This window comes from Panthera onca, chromosome C2 (assembly GCF_046562875.1).
Source record: "Panthera onca isolate mPanOnc1 chromosome C2, mPanOnc1 haplotype 2, whole genome shotgun sequence".
Taxonomy (NCBI): domain Eukaryota; kingdom Metazoa; phylum Chordata; class Mammalia; order Carnivora; family Felidae; genus Panthera; species Panthera onca.
The window spans coordinates 57,305,823-57,318,207 of record NC_138347.1 but is presented as its reverse complement, the minus strand read 5'-3'; the positions used below and the strand labels follow the sequence as shown (position 1 = coordinate 57,318,207).

Below are 12,385 nucleotides of genomic sequence, written 5' to 3'. Positions count from 1 at the left end.
GTGATCCTGGTGCTGGGGAGCTCCTGACCACCAGGCTTCACCTGGGCAGAGCCTGTACCCTGTCACTGTGGTCTTTCCTGTGTCCAGAATAGTAGGTGGCCTACCACTGGCACTTAATAACTCATTGTGGAATTAGTTTAATAAATGACTGGACACTAAGCTGAATCATTTCCCTTCCCCTGGCTTAATTTTCCCCATATGTAAAGTAAAGGCAAAGAAATGGTGATGCTAAACAGAGCTTGCTTGCATTAGCTAAGGTTAGTTGAACATGGGCAAGGTTAGGCAGCCATACCGAAATGTGTAGCCTTCCTTTCTACAGGGCTTAGAAAGCTGTGATTAGGCCATAGTCTCTAGTGTGGCTCTGATCAGGTTGGTAGTGGGCTCTACCCTGGAGCTCAGTATCATGCAGGCTCTGAGGAGGGATCCAGCTGACATTGGTAAAGTTCAAGTGTGTAAAATGCCAGGCATGACAAGATAAAAAGATGTGCCGCTGGTGACGAACAGGAGCCAAGAGGCGCAATAGTCAACTTCCATCAATTTATTTCCATCTGTTCATCTCCAGTTAACTACCCTGAGTTTATTTAGAGACAATTATCCATGGCAACAAACTACGGCAGTCCCTCTGAGCAGTTTGTAATTTTTCATAAAAAGACTCAACGAAAATTCAAAACCAAGAGACACCACTGCATAATTCCCAAACTAGTTATTGTTAATTACAAAATAAAATTAAATCTGCCGAAGGGGAGGTAGTGCAACGCACTCCGGTCTCTTATAAAGGCAGCCGGAGGAGGAAGTGTAAATTTTCTCCAAAAGAGACTATCATGTAGAAGATTATGGATGAAGCCAACAGATTATACTTGGCTACTGCTGTGGAAATCCTAAATTTCTTCACCTTGAAGCTGAGCAAAATCAGTATTCGTTACTGTCAATATACGAACAAATCAACGCATTCCCCTCATTGGTGCTTTAGAAACCATTTTTAATGGACATTTTTATGTGACTTTTTTTTCCACCTAAGGTATTTGACAAACTAGTTAGCTGGACAAGAATGTGATACACCTATAATTAAGTTTAATGTACCTTTTAGCAAATACTCAATCCAGTTTGAAGGTTTTACAAGCTTGAAATTTCCCATCTTGCTGGATATTTCAGTTGGGATATTTGCTGGTATCTCAGACTTTGTACCCACCAAGTCCAGCATTTCTTTAGCTCTCTTCCTCGTTCTGCCTTAAATTTCTCTAAGTGATAGGACAATTTCTCCAGGCATCCCAACTAGAAACTTCGATGTCATTTAAAATGTTAATACATGTCAGCATTATAAATCAAGATGACATTGCTCTTTAAAAATGTGTTCTTTACTAGGTTTCAAGTGCCCATTGCTTCTTTTCACTGCATGGTGACCACTGTCATGTGTGTTTTTATCTTACACGTTAATTATTGTAATAGTCCCCTAATTTATGGTTTTCGTCTACCTTACCACATCTCTGATTAATCTTCCTAAAAATATTGATTTAATATTCTAAGCACTTTGCTAAAAATATTTCTCTAACTTAGTTTCCTACTTTCTGCCGTGGCAAATTATTTCAAAGTTTTGTTTTCTATTTGTTTGTGTCCATAACTCAGAGTATTTGTATTTTACAGGGATGTTACAGATCAAAGAATCCACCTGCTCTTAGATACATAATAAACCTTATATAAAAGCTCAGCATATCAGGCAGATGAAAGCAGAAACACTGTAGTTGAATGGGAAGGAGAGAATAGCATGTGGGAGAGGTCAACCTACCAGCCATTCTCTAAGACACAGGTGAACATCACTTCCTTCCTGAAGCTTCCCAGGTTTTTACAGCTTCCAATGATGTGAACTCTCTTTAGTCATTGTGCATCTTATTAAATACCATATCATGATATTGTTTTTACAAATTTTCTTTTCTTACTTGCTTTACAAACTCTGAAGAGTGTTGATATAATGCCATGAAAAATATTGATTGATTACAAACAAAATATGAATCAAAATTTTTATTAGTATTATTTTTTTCAATCAGGCCTTCTGTTTTTTTCTCTACCTTCTTACCCATTTTTGGAAATATTATCAGTTCTTAAATGTTTGGGGTCTTCTCCAGGATAACTTCTCAACTTTTTTTAATCGACTGTTCAAGAAGTCACTCTCTCAGATATGGGTTAGAGTTAGGGTTAGGATTTTAGAGGAAGGGATCTTCTGCATGTCAAGTGATATATATGTATGTTTATTTATTTATTTATTTATTTATTTATTTATTTAAATATATATTAAAAATATTTACATATATTTAAGTAGTGAGAAGGCGATTATATACTGTAACTCATGAAGAGTCAAGGGGAGTACCTATGTATAATTTATATACTTAGTCAAATGAAACTTTGAACATTATTGTTCTGACACATGTATAATGTATATTACTGTGAATATGTATAATACAGTGAAGGGTGTAAATGTTTTTTAATTCATGAAATGTGTATAGTTGCTATGAATCTTCCATATTTGAATTACTTTTTATGTTATTTTCCTAATGCTATAGCCAGTTAATTTACAAGCAATGCACATTAAACACCTACTGCATGCCAGCTAGTGTTGGATATCCTATATAAGTTAATTTTTGTCTCTACTGTGCTCACAGTATCTTGTAGACACACACACAATGCACATCTGAATGCATGGTGCATTTACGCGAGATCAAGCCCTATGTACAAGGCAAAGTCAAAACAGGCACACAGCTATCACTGTAAACATTTAAAACTGAAGAAACTTAATATCAGGAATTGGTTACACAGGTGATAGAATCTCTAGGAATCCAAAAAGCAGATGGCAAGACAACAGAGAGGTTAGCGTCAGCAGGAAGCTCCTATCACCTGCTAGTGAGACGAGGGAGATGGACTGTGGTCCCACAGCAACTGAAACACAGTTGGCCTGTGCAACGGGAGCTGCTGTCACAGAGGAGATGGTAGCCACTGCCAAAAACACCACAAGACCCAGAGAAGGAGGAGAAATACCCCACCTTGCTTGCTTGTCTTGTCCTTCAGTCCTTGGTCACTGCCTTCCAATTGGCTAAGTTTCCCAGAACCCTGGGGGCAGAAGAGCCTGGAAAATATTTCCTCTGGAACCAAGCAGAGCCGGGGAAGGGGAGAAGGTATTACATAGGAGACTGATACATCACTTTTTCAAGTGATGTATGACTGAGACAGGAAGACTTGTAGCTTTATTTGGCCACTCTCGACACTGAAGTCCTACTGCATTTGTTGCTGGCTTCCATCTACTGTAGTGTTTTCTTTTTAATTTCTGAAAAGTTGTTTTAGACCACAAAAAGATGAGAATTAATGTCACTTTACAGAATGAACTATATGCTGCTGTTTATTAAATTAAGATGAGCATGATATGCACCATATGCACCCACCTCTTTTATAGACAAATCTGTGATTATTGCTATAATTCTACTGTTTTACTGTGACCTCCTACTAATCAACAACCCCCCGATCCCCTGTGAAACCCTTACATAGGTGTGGTTAAAGGAAAAGTGTATAGCTCATATATGTATATATATAAAATCTCAACTGAAATGTAGATTTCTTGGGGTGATGAACCTGTGTTTTATTTGTGCGTGTGTGTGTGTGGGTGTGTGTGTGCACACACATGCATAAGCAAGACTAGAGCCATGCATTTATTGAATGAATGAACCAGTCTGTGCTCTAGAAGGCAAAGGGGAGCAGGAGCAAAGACTGGGAAGGGCCTGGAAAGGGTGGGTGAGCTTTTGTTTGGGAAGAATAGATTCCAGTTGCAAAAGCTGGTGGTCTGTTCCCTCCCACCAGTTACTGGGAATAGATCATCAGAAGTCACAGTCCATTTCACCTCAATCAACCTCTTCCAAAAGGGAGAAGGGAGTTGAGAATGGAATCAATGTTTGTTTGCTGCCCTCACAATTGCAAGATAAACCACACTCCTTATGATCTTTAATGTTTCTTAACAGTCTTCCAAAGTAGATTTCTTGTTCTTGTTCTTGTTCTTGTTCTTGTTCTTGTTCTTGTTCTTGTTCTTGTTCTTGTTCTTCTTCTTGTTCTTGTTCTTCTTCTTGTTCTTCTTGTTCTTGTTCTTCTTGTTCTTCTTCTTCTTCTTGTTCTTCTTCTTCTTCTTGTTCTTCTTCTTCTTCTTCTTCTGCATGTAATTTTATTTTAGTTTTAGTAAACACTGTACCCAGCGTGGGAGGTGAACTCATGACCCTGAGATCAGGAGTCAAATACTCTACTGACTAAGCCAGCCAGGTGCCCCTGAGGGAGAATTCTTAAGCCTAATTGGCAGACTAGAGAATTGATACTATGAGAAGTTAAGCAATTTACTTAAGGTTGCACAGGAAGTAACTAGCAGAATGAGATTTACAACACAGGCACGGAGAGCTGAAAAAATATTATGTAGTGTCTCTTGATTGCTACCTGGGATACATGCCTACAATAGCTGAAGCTAGTTAGACAGCTCTACTGCACCCCCCAGACCAGACGTCTCTTGCCAAAATAATTATCCAACCCAATTGTTTGAAATGTTCACTGGGAGAGGAGACTATATCTCACAAATAAAGAGAAAGTAAAGCCTTATAAAGAAAATTGAACTGCAATTGGATAAGTATGAGTGTGAATAATTTCAATTCAAAGTAATACTGACTACCTTCAGCTGCAAATGAAAGAGAGGGTGAGCATACAGAGGGGCTAACGTCATGAGAACAGGGACAGGCCAGACTCCCAAAGAGAGAAAAGGGAAATAGAACAGTGGCATTGTGAGCACTAACGACATATTTCAAAACTTCACAATCCCTTCTTAGACGTTCCTTCCAATCTTCAACTGTGGATAGGGAAAGCAAAGTAGTTCCCCCATTGTCTCACCAGGTCACCTACTCACTTCTCTGTTGCTAACATCACACTTTCAGTTGGAATTTGGTTGAAGAAGGGGTTCTTCTGCAAAAGATAAAAATGTTTAAACACCACAAATCCAGAATGTTATTGGTACTTGTAGAAAAAGTACTGAAATGGGGCCCTGGGGGACACAGCTATATTCTAACTCTGTCTTCTTCCAGAATGTGGGAAAATCATTTAACCTCCAGAACCTCCCTTTATTCATTTTGATTGGACCAGAATCTAACATCTCATTAATTACAGTTCTTCCACCTCCTGCATCCTGTGATACCTGCAAAAGGAGATTAACTTTGCAGCACAAATTGATTCTCATCAGTCCTCCTTTTTTTGCCATCTCTTAAGGAATTAGAAACTTCTGGCACCTGTAATAGGAGGAGATGATTGAGCATGGTGAGCTGTGGTTAATTACAGGTTAGTAGCATTTTGAGGTGTGGCTGTGAAATGATATAAGCACATATTACTTCTAATTGCTTTATTCTCAGCTGAGTTATGAGAGTTTGTTCTAGGACTTCCCTCTTATGAGGTTACCACATTATTAAATTATATGGGACCAAGATATCCCCATCAGACTCATGCTAATGGGACCCATATAAGTTCTTCACCTTCAGGTCTACTTGGAAGTCTTGGGGCTGAGACAATTACCCCTGCTTGTCCAGAGTGGAGGAGGGATCACAGGGATGGGACACAGGTAAGCTAAGGAGAGGGTACCTTTTTGTGCAGTGATTCATCAAATCTACCCAGCAGACACTGTGTCTGGGTCTATACACCAAGGTTTATAGAGCCTTGTCAGCTCCCTGCTTATATGAAGACTTTTTATTTTATCTAAGAATTTTATTCAGTGTGAAATTTCTTGGTAGTGACCTGCATAAATCCTAATGAATTTTTTTTTTCCAGGAGCCACATTTATGATAGAAAATAAAACAAGGCTGCTGGTCCAGAGATGCAAATTTAATTATTTTTCACTGATTTTCTTTTTATTTACAAGAATATCCAGAGAGCCTATAATGTCGGGGAATCTTTCTAGGATGTGAGTTTTAAGGGACCTTTTCACCTGCCTGGGATATAGAACACATAAAAAAGAACAAAAAGGAAGTATGGGCTTAACTCCAAATGATCATGTTAGACAGTGTCTGTGACCATGAGGTGCTCTGAGTTTGGGGTGAGAAATGGTAGGATAGGATCTAGCTCACTGATTGGCTCCTAAGCCCCTCTCAGCCCTGTGACAACAAGAGATATACGCAAATCCAATGGCTTGTTGGTACTCCATTCATGCAACAATTTTTTTTTCAGTCTGTTCTATGTGCCAGGCATTGTTTTAGGCTCTAAGGACATAGTGTGAATGAGATATTTGGACAATGTCTCTGCACTCATGGATATTATTATGGGAAAGAAAGTAAACAAACACTCAATTATTGCATAATGTAATGTCAGGTACTGACAATACTCCAAGGAAAAAACAAATGAAGTTGCATAAGGCAATAGAGTAAGAGGGTTGAGGGCTAACATCATGCAGTGTTACATCATGAGTCCTGCCGGAGGAGATGACATTTCAACAGACATCTGAAAAGTTGGAAAACCGATAATGTAAATATTTGCAAAAAAATATTGAATTTTTCACTATTCTTATTTTAAAACTGATTTGACCACTGTGTTTCCACAGCTACAATATCCTCTCCCTTCTCAAATATTGGTGTTTAAGGTCCAGTTGATGATACACTTTGGCTCTTGGTTCGATCTTGGGAAAAGCCCCCTTTTTGAGTCCAAAGAACCCTTTCTTGACTTTCACTATGCAACTATCAAAAGCGTTTTCTCTGTGTTGGGAAAGATAGAATGAATCAATGTGACAAAGTGATTGCATGGGGCTTTTTACAAAATATAAGTCATCCTAGCAATATTTTTGCAAAAGTTTTCTTTGCACCGAAGTTCTTCTTCCTTCATTTGTTAATGCTTATACTAAAGACTAGAAAAAGTCTATCCCACTGTAATAGGCTCAAATGAGGTTACTGCCCATCATGCCTCCATAAGTGGTCTCTACAGAACCATGCTGAGTGTGGCAGGCAGAGGTTAGAGTGGGAGAGAGCCAAAGCATAAGAGACTATTAAAAACTGAGAACAAACTGAGGGTTGATGGGGGGTGGGAGGGAGGGCAGGGTGGGTGATGGGTATTGAGGAGGGCACCTTTTGGGATGAGCACTGGGTGTTGTATGGAAACCAATTTGACAGTAAATTTCATATATTAAAAAATTAAAAAAAATTAAAAAAAAAAAAAAAGAACCTCACATCTGGACGCGAGGAGGAGTGAATGGATACGTTGAACTTCCTGAACTTTTTTAAGGCAGCTTTTAGAAACTTTGGTACAAAATACCACATTACATAGCATTTATTATCTTAACCAGTTCTAAGTGTATAGTTCAGGAGTGTTAGATATATTCACATTGTTGTGCAACCAATCTCCAGCGCTTCTTCATCTTATTAAACTTGAACTCCACCCATTAAACAATAACTCCCCATTCTCCCCTCCCCTCAGGCCTAGCAACCACCATTCTACTTTCTGTTTCTATGAATTGGACTACTTTAGATACTGTATGTAAGTAAATTTATACAGGATTTGACTTTTTGTGACTGGCTAATTTTTCTTAGCATAATGTCCTCAAGATTTATCCATGTTGTAGCATGTGTCAGAATATCCTTCCATTTCAAGGCTGAATAATGTTCCACTGTGTGTGTGTGTGTGTGTGTGTGTGTGTGTGTGTATGTATAATATACATACCACATTGGTTAATCCATTCAAGAAGTAGTTTTATTGAGGAATAATAGATACAAAACCAACTCCACACATTTAAAACATTCAATTTTATAAGTTTAGGCATATGAAGACAGCCATGAAATCAGTAGTACAATCAAGGTAGTCAACATATCCATGCAAAAGTTCCCTCATGCCCTTTTGTAATCTTCCCTTCTGTTCTTCTAGCTCTCTCCCTTCAGGCAACAACCAATTTGCTGTTTGCACATTTTAGAATTGTCACTCGGTATAACTATTTTGAGATTCATCTATGTTATTGCATACATAAACAGTTCATTCTTTTTATCACTGATTAGTATTTCATAGTACCAATACTCAACACTTTATCTATTCACCTGTGACAGATATTTGAGTTGTTTCTAGTTTTTGTAAATTATACATGCGTAAGTATTACAAGTATAATTACAGATACATGAATGTCATGAGTATTCATTTTTAAGTCTTTGTATGGATATTCCTTTATTTTTATTGGATAAATATCTGGGAATGGAATGGCAAAATCATATGCTAAATGTATGTCTAATTTTTTAAGAAACTGTCAAACTGTTTTTCAAAGTCGTTAAACCATTTCATAGCCCTGCTAATAACATGTAGTACCTCCAGTTCCTCTACGTTCTTGCCAGTACTTGGTATCATCAGTCTTTTAAATTTTAGTCATTCTAATAAGTGTACAGTGGTGTATCACTGTGGTTTTAATTTGCCTTTTTCCTTAATGACAAATTAAGGTGAGAAAAAGAAAAAAAATGAGCATCTCTTCATGTGCTTTTTGCTATCTACATATTTTCTCTGGCGAAGTGTCTGTTCACGTCTTTGGTTCATTTTTTATTGAGCCATTTGTTTTCCTATTATTAAGTTTGGAGCTTTTACAAATATATTTTGGACACAAGTCTTTTAGCAAATATATGACTTGCAAAAATTGTCTCCCAGTCTGTGGCTTACATTTTCATTCCGTTAACTGTGCCTTGCAGAAAACAAGTTTTTATTTTGATAAAATCTAATTTATGTATTACTGCCTTCTATCAATGATACTCAAAAAAATTTTTTTTAATGTTTATTCATTATTGAGAGACAGAGAGACAGAGAGAGACAGAACATGAGCAGGGGAGGATCAGAGACAGAGAACCCGAAACAGGCTCCAGGCTCTCAGCTGTCAGCACAGAGCCTGCTGCGGGGCTTGAACTCACAAACTGGAAGATCATGACCTTAGCGGAAGTCAGACGCTTAACCGACTAAGCCACCCAGGCGCCCCCTATCAGTGATACTTTTGATGTCATTTCGAAGAACTGTGAACCTAATCCAAGTTCATAAAAATTTTCTTCTGTGTTTTCTTTCAGAAGTTTTATAGTTTTAAATTCTACATGTAGATTTATTTTTATTTTTTATATAAAGTGTAGATTCAAGTTTTTTCTGTTGCTTTTTGGTTTTCTCTTGTTTTGTTTGTTTGTTTTCATTTTAGCATAAGCATGTCCAATTGTTCAAGCACTGTTTGTTGAAAGGCTGTTCGTTTTCCATTGACTTGATCTTGCCCTTGGTCAAAAATCAGTTTTCCATTTAGGCGCGTGACTATTTCAGGATTAATTTTGTTCCACTGATTTATTTGCCTATTTTTATGCCAATTATATAACTTGAAGAATAAAATTTAATTATATAATTTGAAGGCTTAAAACCAGAAAATTCTTTCAAAGTTGTTTTAATTCTTCTTAGCCTTTTACATTGCCACATGAATTTTAAAAGTAGCTTGTCAATTTCTTAGAAAATGCTGTTGGGGTTTGGAATGGCACTGTGTTGCATCTGTAGACCAATTTATCAAAAATTGGTTATAAAAATACTGAGTTTTCTGACACATAACATGGTATAGGTCTCTTTCTTTATTTTAAAGATTTTTAATTTCAGGGGTGCCTGTGTGGCTCAGTCGGTTGAGCGGCCGACTTTGGCTCAGGTCAGGATCTAACAGTTTGTGAGTTTGAGCCCCGCGACGGGCTCTGTGCTGACAGCTCAGAGCCTGAAGCCTGTTTCAGATTCTGTGTCTCCCTCTCTCTGCCCCTTCACCACTCAAGCTCTGTCTTTCTCTGTCTCTCAAAAATGAATAAACATTAAAATTTTTTTTATAAATAAAGATCTTCTTTAATTTCAGCAATAAGAATATAGTTTTAAGTGTACAGATCTTAAACTTATTTTGTTAGATTTATCCTTAAGTATTTTATAGATTTTTGATGCTATTGTAAATAATATTTTATAACTGAAATTTCTGATTTTTACTAATATAGAAAAATAATTAAATTTTGTATAATAAAATTTTATTCTGCAAACTTGATAAACTCACTTATTTGTTCTAGTAGTGTTTTTGTAAATTCCATAGAATTGTATACATAGACAATCATGTTGTCTGTGAATAAAGATAATTTTATTTTTTTCTTTTCCAACTGGATGCCATTTATCTATGTCTGTCTGTCTATCTGTCTGTTTGTCTTTTTCTCTTTGACTTATTGCACTGGCTAGGAGAGAGTGAATAGGGCTAGTAAAAGAAAAATATTCTTTTATTTTTCATCATCCTAGGGGGAAAGTATTCAATATTTCATGAGTAAGCATGGTATTGGCTTTATGTTTTTTTGTAAATATTCATAATAAATTGGGGAGGGTCCCTTGTATTCCTTTTGTGCTGAGAGTTTTTATCAGGAATGGATATTGGATTTTGTCAAATGCTTTATCTGCATTTCATGAGAAGATCATGTGGTTTTTCTTTTATTTTGTAAATATGATGAATTTTATTGATTGATTTTTAAATGTTAAAACAAGTTTCCATTCTCAGGATAAACCTCACTTGGATATGACTTATATATGGCAGGATATGATTTACTAAATTTAAAAAATAATTTAAATATTTATACACATGAAAAATATTGGTCTTATAATTTTCCTTCTTCTCAATGTCATTGTGTGGTTTTGGTATCAGTGAATGTTCTCATGGTAGAATTTCTACTGTTTCCTTCTTAACTCTTTAGTAGAATTCATTAATAAGATCATCTGAGCCTAGAGTTTTCTTTGTGGACAATTTTTTTTTTTTTGCTGTAAAATAAATGTACTTAGTAACCAGGAGGGTACTTGGTTTATTTTTTGATTTGTGTATTTCAAAGAACTTTTCCATTTCTTTTTTTTTTTTTTTTTTAAATTTTTTTTTTTTTTTTCAACGTTTATTTATTTTTGGGACAGAGAGAGACAGAGCATGAACGGGGGAGGGACAGAGAGAGAGGGAGACACAGAATCGGAAACAGGCTCCAGGCTCTGAGCCATCAGCCCAGAGCCTGACGCGGGGCTCGAACTCACGGACCGTGAGATCGTGACCTGGCTGAAGTCGGACGCTTAACCGACTGCGCCACCCAGGCGCCCCTCCATTTCTTATAATTTGCTAAATTTATGATCATAAGTTGTATGTGAAATCTCCTGATTTTCTTTTCAATATATGTAAAATCTTTAGTGATATCACCTCTCTTATTCCTAATTTTAATAATATGTATTTCTTTAAATTTTTCCTCTTCAATCAGTCTGGATATTTATCAGTTTTACTGATCTCATAAAATCAGTTTTTTTGTTTGTTTTATTGGTATTCTCTATTGTTTTTCTGCTTTCTTTTTCATTAATTTACCCTCTGATGGTTTCTCTTTTTATGTTTTAATTTTCTAATTTTATAGGTGGATATGAAATCTTTCTTCTCTTCTAACATAATCATCTGGCCCTATGATTTTCCCTCTAAGCAATGCTTTAACTGAATTTCACAAATTTCAATTCATTTTCATTCTCATTCAACTCAAAACACTTCCTAATTTTCCTTTTGATTCATTCTCTAACCCATGTGTTACGTAGAGATGTGCTATTTGGTTTCAAAATATTTGGGAATTTTCTCCACTTTTTCATTTTTGTTGAGCCTCAAACCTCATCTTCTGCAGGATTACTTTATAGAAGGCACCATGGACTCATCTCTCAGTATTCTGAAGCTTCTGTGTGACTGTTTACATTACCCTTCCTTCCTTCCTTCCTTCCTTCCTTTATTAAAGAGACACAGAGACGGATAGCATGAGCAGAGGAAAGGGGCAGAAAGAGAGAGAGAGAGAGAGAGAGAGAGAGAGAGAGAAAGAGAATCCCAAGAGGGCTCCATGCCTAGCACAGAGCCCAACGGCCCAAGCTTGATCTCACGACCTTGAGATCATGACCTGAGTCAAATTAAAAAATCCGAAGATTAACCAATGGAGCCACCCAGGTGCCTCTCACTGTTTATATCACAAAAGCTTGTTTATTTATTTTAAAAATAGGGAAGGCTTCATGAATTTGCATGTGATCCTTGTTCAGAGGCCATGCTAATCTTTGTATCATTCCAATTTTAGTATTTATGCTGAGGATGCAAGCACTGTTTATATTTTAAGTTAAAAACAAGGGGTGCCTGGGTGGCTCAGTTGGTTAAGCATCTGACTTTGACTCGCCTCACGGGGTGCCTGGGTGGCTCAGTTGGTTAAGCATCTGACTTTGACTCGCCTCACGATCTCTCCCAGCTCGTGAGTTCAAGCCCTGCATAGGGCTCTGTGCTGACAGCTCAAACCTTGCAGCCTGCTTTGGATTCTATGTCCCACTCTCTCTCTGTCCCTTCCCCCACTTGCTC

At 37.1% G+C, this 12,385-nt stretch overlaps 1 non-coding gene across 1 annotated transcript; it reads right to left on the bottom strand.

The window, feature by feature from the left end:
* Positions 1–12,033: 12,033 nt before the first annotated feature.
* On the bottom strand, positions 12,034–12,137 carry LOC132684421 (U6 spliceosomal RNA). The gene has a single exon (XR_009612644.1). It is a non-coding gene; the product is annotated as a U6 spliceosomal RNA (small nuclear RNA).
* Positions 12,138–12,385: the final 248 nt, after the last annotated feature.